An 8,590-nucleotide genomic window follows, 5' to 3' on the forward strand; every position below is an offset into this window, starting at 1 on the left:
ACGTTTAGGCCACAGGTGAACTGTTCATTGTTCATATGTAGCTACTGGGGCCACACAGTCAGATGTTTTTGTTACTGCGGAGAAAAGTTACATATTCTTCTGCTTGATGTGTGTATCCACGGCGTGGATTATTTGTTCAGCTTGTTTGGACTGAATATTCATTAAAAATGAATTAAAATTAAATGCAATTGAATATGTAATTATTATAATTTAAAAAATTAAAGTGACCGGTAAAAATAGATTATGACAGGATTTTTATGACCCTGTCAGTCAAAATGACAGACAACGAAAAAGTCTAGCGCAACCTCTGCCTAACACAAAAGTGTGTTTTTCTCTGAGATTAGAGCGGGAGCTCCATTTTTTGGGAGTAACTGCTGCCTCCCTTCTTCTACTTCGTGCTAACAGATGAAACTGCAGAGAAACTCGCCCTTTTTTTTAGGTGAAATTTACTCTTCAACCATGCGAAAACCGTTTCTTTTTAGTATGTTTTTTTGGGGCTTTTTCACCTTTTAATGGACAGGACAGTTGATAGAGAGAGAGACAGGAAATGGGAGGCAGAGAGGGGCGGAATGATATGCAGGATAGGGCCTCTCGATGCAGGATTCGAACCGGGGCCGCCTGCAGTGAGGACTATAGCCTCAACACATGGGGCGGGTGCTCTACCAACTGAGCTAAACACTGCCCCAAAACCGTTTCTTTCTAGGTCTTGTACAGAGTTCGCTTTGACGTTGGAAAAAAGGTAAACAAATAGCTAAAACCTGCGGTCTCCGCGAGCTGTAATGATCAATTAATTGAGGTCTGGCTATGTTTTTGTAAATACCCCAGGTCTACTGTTCATTTAATAACTGTGCAACCTTGTGACTAAACATCAGCTGCAGTAAAGTCATCATCTTCATCATAAATCCTTATTTTCAAATGATTATTAACACTTTGTTGTTATTCAAAGCCGTGTCAGTCTTCACTGTGGGTGCTGATAGGGACCTCTGCTGGTGACTATAGATGCGCTTTATTTAGGCAGGGAATGTAATAGGTGTAAAAGTTTCCCACAACATGCATTCACAGCCACAAAAAGCTAATACCCCTTTCCCATTGGCCAAAAAACCCATTTAAACCCGCTAACAATCGTCTTTTGTTGGCAGTGGGAAAGGCTCACTGACCTGCGTCGACCCGGCTACCAAAGTTATCTGGGTGAGTAAACAATCGTATTTTATGCCAGAAACAAGGTCCAGGTTGTAAAAAATGGCAGTTGACCTTTAAGCATCAACACCAGTCCAATGTTGAGACGGTGGTCTTGCCAGGTAATGAATCCTGACAGTTTGGATGGACCCTCATTCTAGCACCACCAGTAGAACCTCTGTGATGTCCACATTAAACATAACATCTTTGTTAGCAAAAATTAACCAGTTAAAAATTATGCGAGTTGATTATTTGGGCTTTTTAGTCATTTCCTTTTTGTATCCACAGGCTGATGAGCCGTTTCAACATGAAAGGAGGGAGGGGCAAGCTTGCCTTCACAAATCTACGTTTATTTGGTGTGATTACAGGTAAAAAGCATATTTTCAGTGTTCTCTTGATATGCGCGCTCTCTCTCTCTCTCTCTCTCTCTCTCTCTCGCGCTTGCTCGCTCGTGCGCGTTCACGTGAAGTGGTGGTGGTGTTCCGATTCTGGTTCAGACAAGGATTAAGGGGAAGTGGTAGGGCGATCTGGCCCTTAAAACGGAGATTTTTCAGAGGCACACTTCAAACTGAGGGGTATGACAAGTTTCCCAGAATGCATCTCACGGCAACTGGCAGTGGTAGCCGTAAAACGAAAAGCTGTTTTATTTCTCGCTGTAGCGCTGTTTTTACATCGCTTGAAGTTTTAATATTTTTTCATGCGAGACAGTAACTGTCTAGATCCCCAATGTGGCGGTTAGTTTACCCAAATGACGGCTGTTTAGAAGTTTGCTCCGATGTTTTTCGGAGAAGTGAAGCTCCACCTGTGGAGCAGATCAACGGCTTGTCACAGAGGCAGCAGCCCGTCTGGAGAGCTCGTCGGCCGGCCAACCTCCGTCGTCATCCCGGGAGAAAAGATAATCGCTAATTAACTTACCCGCAGGTTTTTAGAGGTTTACTGCCGGCTGGTTACATTCTTTTTAGGTGACAAATGCTGGTCGCATTGATGAAATGTAACAATTGTGGCAGTTGCATTAGTTTGTTTGAATTAAAAGTGAAGCTTTGTGTGTATTGGACAGAAGAGCAGCGCTGCCTGGGGGCTCTGTAGTCTCCGTACATAAATCACCACATTTACATCAATAAATGTTTTGAAATGAACAAATCCGTCTGCATTAAATTTTATTAAGTTAACATGGTTTTGAATACAGGATTTGTGGCAAAAACTTGTCACGCTGCTTACGTGAAAGCCAACAGAGACTACTGATGACCTATGTGATTGTTGAAGGGGTGTCCCAATTCATAGGGCTTGACTTTCAACTAGGGATGGGCATAATTAATCGATGCTCGATAATTGATCGTTAAGAAATGCGTCGATCAATTTATATTGTTATCGATCAAAAGGACGTTGTGTTGCATACTGTGAGTCTTGAAGCATTTAATTGAATATCACTATGTGGGAGAAATAACAAATCTAACCACCAGGGCGCGATGTTTTATTATTTCTAAGGACAAAAACGGAACAGCCAAATGAGCGGCAGTTGACTTGTGACGCAGCTCATTTGGAAACTTGCCAGCAAAGCAAGATTAGCCTAAACATGAAGCGGTCCAAGCGAAGTGTTGCGTGGGACCACTTCGATTTAAAAAACGGAGATGTTCACTGTAGACACTGTAATGCCGTGTACAAGTATAATTCCGCGACGACTACTATGATGTATCACTTGAACAACGCACATCCGACCTTGTTGGCCGGCAGTTCATCCTCCTCTCAACCTACCATCACCTCGGTCCTAGCTAGGAGGAGCTGCGACTCACAGCGGGCAGATAAAATTACTAAAGGAATCTGTAAGTTCATTCAGACAGACATGCTGCCTATAAGTGTAGTTGAAGGCAAAGGTTTTGGGAATCTGATGGATATAATGGAACCAGCCTATCACATTCCATCACGGCGCACAGTCACCAGACTCATTGAAACGCAGTATGAAGAAAGAAAAGAGGAGTTGTTTAAAAAGTTGGCCACAGCTGAGAGTGTTGCTCTCACGACAGACTGCTGGACAGCTTTAACAGCTGAGAGCTATATTACCATCACTTGCCACTACATCGGTGATGACTGGGAAATGAACTCGGCTGTCCTGTTAACAGAAAGCCTGCCAGGCCGTCACACAGCCGACTGTCTCGCGGAGAAATTGAATGGGGCTGTGGAGCAGTGGGGAATTGAAGGCCGAGTAATCGCCTGCGTACATGATAATGCGGCCAATATAGTCGCTGCTAACCGTCCAACCAGAGTCAGCTGGGTTTCCGTTGCCTGCTTTGCCCACACCCTCCAGCTGGCCATAAATGACGGCTTTGCACTTTACCTGAATCGGGTAATCTCCGCGGCTGGCAAACTGGTTGGTCACTTTAACCACAGCACAGTTGCCAGCAAAGCGCTGCAAAAAAAACAAGAACAAATGGGCCTCCCAAGCCACCGGCTTATTCAATCATGTAAAACACGTTGGAACTCGGTCTGTGAAATGTTCGATCGGCTGGTGGAGCAACGGTGGGCTGTTGCTGCTGTCCTGTCGGACCGCACCGTGACCAAGCTCCAGGACGCCAGAATCCTGGAGCTGAAAGATGAGCATTGGCAGCTGATGGAGGAAATGCAGCCTGTGCTGAGAGCACTAAAGTGTGCCACCACCGTCATGTCTGCGGAGAAGGACGTCTCCATCTCCAACACTTATCCCATCACCTTCGGCCTCATCAATGCCCATCTGATCCGCAAAGAAGGAGACGGGCCCAAGGTTATCGAGTTCAAAACTAAAGTGCGGTCCTCCCTCAGCACCCGAATGAATGTAAGCTACATTTAGTTAAGTTTCAATATGCCCAATAGCAAAAATGTTACGAGTAATAAGAATTACAACATAGCCTATACTTACATGCCTCTTATTGGATAGCCTAGATACGTTTTCCATTTAGCATTATAGATGCACAATTATTTCTGATTATTGATTTCCCCGCATCATTTATTTTCAGGTTCAGTCTGCTGAATTTGTATCATCGGCCCCCATGCTTTCAGCAATGCTGGACCCTCGTCACAAGCACCTGAGCTTTCTGACACCTGCACAGACAGTAGTTGCTAATGCGAAATTAGTTGAACTGGGAGAGGCAGTGGAGACAGGCCAGGAGGCTATCGAGCAGGCTGGGGGGCACGCGGACGACGGGAGCGCAAACACTGGAGCGGCCGCAGCCGCCACACAGGCATCCGCTATGGCACTTCTCCTCGGGGAGCAGTACTCCATTATACTGGACACTGGCATTGACACAGAGGTTAATAACTTTCTGAAGGATACCCCCCCACCCCTGGATTGCAACCCTGCCGACTGGTGGAAAGTGAATGGAAGAAGGTTCCCCAGGCTGTCAAAGTTAGCGCGACAATACCTCTGCATCCCCGCAACTTCGGTCCCGTCAGAGCGGGTGTTTTCTGCTGCTGGACTGATAGTTACAAGGCTGCGTTCGCGTCTGACCCCCGAGCATGTTAACATGCTTATATTCCTAAACAAAAATATGTAGGCTGGAGTTACTGCATGCTATGGACAGTCACCACCGTATGTGAGTCGCTCTTTTTTTTTCTTAATGTGTTGTCTCTCGCTCCGCTTTTCTTTCAGCTTGGTGCCTCTTGGAGTCGTTACATTTTGCCAAAACTGTGATATTTTAGCAACAAGTTCAGCCTTATATATGTTCAATAAGGTATTGCTTTTAGATAGACTAGTTCATGCAATTGTTTGTAAATGGGTGGCTCATCTTTTTGTTGCGAGCCTTTTCCGCGCGCCGGCTGCAGGCATTATATGTCGGCCTTTTTTCCCCCTTTTTTTCAAAACAGTTATACAGTTTAATGCCCACTTTTAGCCTACTGCCTATGTTTGATTATTGTTGTCCGATAAGTTGGCTACTTATTGTAATTGGAATAGGCTACAGATTTAGTCTTGTTGAATCGTTTCCAAACCTTTAAGAGCGCCTGTAGGCGCATTGTTCGGACTTTACGAGCGCCGCCTATAACCTATAATGCCTGTATTTATTATTTTAAAACTGTTAAACAGTTGTAGGTCTTCAAGTTAACTGTATTGTATTAATGTTGGCCCATACATTATTGTTGGAATAAAGATTTCATTGATAAAAACATGCTGCATTTTGTATTTTCTACCAACGGGAATTTCAATATAGCCTATAGAAAAAAGTTAATGATTAATCGATAATTGATCGATAACTCTAGCGATGCTCGATCAAGGAAATTTCTTCAAATGCCCATCCCTACTTTCAACCCCTACCCCTTGTAGCACTATTTCAAGGGGCAAGTGTTAAGGGCTAGGGGATGAAAATAAGAATTGGAATTCACCCTTACTCTTACTGTAGCCTTACTTGTCCTGTACTCTGAAGTTTCAAATATTTCTTACAGAGAGTGTCCTGAAGACTCCAGGGAGAGAGGAGGAGACGGAGGCGAAGATTTCTCCTTCTGCCTCAAATATGCCCCAGACAGGGTGGGCGGTGGTGGCAGTTTTTTTTTTTTTTAATGTTGTTAACTGTTGTTTAAAAGTTGTTATTTTTAAATGTTGTTAATTGTTGTTTTGAGGCGAGTCCACACCGGACCGATAATCGGCGTCGTTGTGAGAGTCGGCGTCCGTGACATGAGTCTGCTTGGTGTGGTCGCTCGAATCGGCCCACGTCGGCGTTCATTTCAGCCGATTCAAATGTGTAATCCGCCATGTGAGTCGGTGACTCTTTTACCATTCTGATTGGTGGAGGCTAGCAGCTTGACTAGCGAATCAGTGAAGCCCGGAAGTGACGATGTAAACATACCAGATAACCAGTAGAATCGAAGAAGGTGGTCTAGAGAGGACCGCCTACTTCCGGTTTTCGTGGTTTCTGGCCCACAATACAGATTAGCGCCGCCTGTTGTTTTGGAGACATTACATCTCGCGCAAGCGCGGAACGTATGGCGTCGGCTGTAGTTCCGTAGGTGTGAACCGCCCAAGTCGTTGTTCGAGTCTGCCGTGTTAAGTAACTCCACGAGTCGGGCAGTCGGTCCGGTGTGGACTCGCCTTAAAAGTTACGTTTTAAATAATCATTGTTTTTAAATGTTAACTGTTTTTCTCTAAATGTTAAATGTGTTAAAATTTTGTTAAAATTTTAAATATTCTCAAGTGGTTTATTAAAAAGCCTTTTTGTTAACCAGTCTTATTTACCCATACAACTAAACATTGTCTACTTGAAACTAAATGAATACTTACCAACAAAAGTTTAAACATCAAACTCCAATGTGGGATAGACACTGAATTCTAGTTAAATGAAAAATGGGTTGAAATCAAAACCCAACGTTGGTTTGACATTAAACTATACTGTTAAATAGATGTTGAAATGTAGTTGAACATGAAAATCCGTTTGACATCAAATTATAACGTATGTTGGAGTTTTGTCGAAAAAGGGATGACGTCAAATCCCAAAGTGGTTTAGACTTAAAATTCACATGTTGGGTGGATGTTATATTTTAATTGAAAAGAGTTGATGTTTAAACCCAATGTTGATTTGATATCAAAATCCAACGTTGCATACCTATGTTGTATTGTAGCTGAAAATGAAAATTGGGATAATGTCTAAACCTAATGTAAATTTGACATTAACAACCAATGTTGGATATGTTATTTTTTAGCTGAAAATGAAAATCTGGTTGACATCGAAACCCAATATTGATTTGATATCAAAATCCAATGATGGATAGATGTTATATTTTAGTTGAAAATGCAAGTCAGCTAGGTGTCTAGATCCAACATTGAGTTGATATCAAAGTCCAACGTTCGATGGATGTAATATTTAAGTTGAAAATGAAAACTGGGTTAACGTCAAACCCCAACGTTGATTTGATATCAAAATCCAACGGTGGATATTCAGATTCAGAAAACTTTATTTTCTGTCGTAACAGAAAATTGTCTTTGACGTGGCTCGACATACAAACATGAAAATGTACTGATAGACATTCATACGACAACGTTAATCTCTGAGAGCACACACAGTGTGTATAGATCTTAAAACAAGTATAAATATTAAAAACTGTAAAAATAACTAAATAAAAGTGTGAAGTGTAAAGTGACAGTGCGTCAGGGTTCCTTTGTCCATTGTTCATTGTTTATTTAAGCTGTTTATGGCCGTGGGTATGAATGAGTTTTTGTGTATGTTTTTCTTAGATAGGGGTACTCTATACCGGCGGCCTGATGGTAGAACTTGGAAGAACTTGTGCAGGGGGTGGGTGGGATCCTGTGTAATGAGGTGGGCTTTCCTTTTAACTGCCTGGCTATGGAGTACTGATAGTTGAGTTATATTTTAGTTGAAAATTAAAAACTGGTCGACGTCAAAATCCAACGTTGATTAGATATCCAAGTCCAACGTTGGATAGATGTTATATTTTAGTTGCAAATGATAATCGAGTTAACGTCAAACCCCAACGTTGATTTGATATCGAAATCCAACGTTGGATATATGTTATATTTTAGTTGAAAATGAAAATTGGGTTAACGTCTAAAACCAACTTTGATTTGATGTCCAAGTCCAACGTTGGATATATGTTATATTTTAGTTGAAAATGAAAATTGGGTTAACGTCTAAAACCAACTTTGATTTGATGTCCAAGTCCAACGTTGGATATATGTTATATTTTAGTTGAAAATGAAAATTGGGTTAACGTCTAAAACCAACTTTGATTTGATGTCCAAGTCCAACGTTGGATATATGTTATATTTTAGTTGAAAATGAAAATTGGGTTAACGTCTAAAACCAACTTTGATTTGATGTCCAAGTCCAACGTTGGATATATGTTATATTTTAGTTGAAAATGAAAATTGGGTTAACGTCTAAAACCAACTTTGATTTGATGTCCAAGTCCAACGTTGGATATATGTTATATTTTAGTTGAAAATGAAAATTGGGTTTACGTCTAAAACCAACTTTGATTTGATGTAAAAATGTAACATCTGTCTAACGTTGGATTTTGATATCAAATCAACGTTAAGTTTAGACGTTAACCCGATTTTCATTTTCAACTAAATACTAACGTCTATTCAACGTACGAGGCCAACGTCTCTATGACGTCTAAGTGACGTCTGGTGCCAGCTGGGTAACCAGTAATGATTCCAAAGTCCCGTCACATACAGTGGACCTACAAATACACGTCTGTGCACACACAGCCATTTCTGCAAAGAAGAAATGATAAAGATAAATTCCTCTTCAGTCCTTGGAGTTCTTTTCAATCAGATTATATGTAGTGCCTCTCCCTCCCTTACACCCAAGTTATGCTTCCGTGTTGACACAACGCAAGAGGGCTTAAGCCTCGGTTATGCTTCCGCGTAGTGATCACGCAATGGCCACGCAGTTGCTTGGACGGAGTCGTGAGACCGTGACGGTTCTGCGCTGTT

General features: G+C 42.0%; 1 long non-coding RNA gene across 2 annotated transcripts; it reads left to right on the forward strand.

Annotated features, from left to right (window-relative positions):
• The first annotated feature begins 206 nt into the window (after positions 1-206).
• On the forward strand, positions 207-6,356 carry LOC311013992. Of its 2 annotated transcripts, XR_014597212.1 has the most exons (3): positions 207-1,188; positions 1,465-1,544; positions 5,584-6,356. It is a non-coding gene; the product is annotated as an uncharacterized lncRNA (long non-coding RNA). The 2 variants fall into 2 exon arrangements; XR_014597211.1 differs by having other exon boundaries at positions 207-1,544.
• The last annotated feature ends 2,234 nt before the right edge of the window (positions 6,357-8,590 follow it).

This window comes from Eutrigla gurnardus (genome assembly GCF_963514095.1).
Source record: "Eutrigla gurnardus genome assembly, chromosome: 5".
Classification (NCBI taxonomy): domain Eukaryota; kingdom Metazoa; phylum Chordata; class Actinopteri; order Perciformes; family Triglidae; genus Eutrigla; species Eutrigla gurnardus.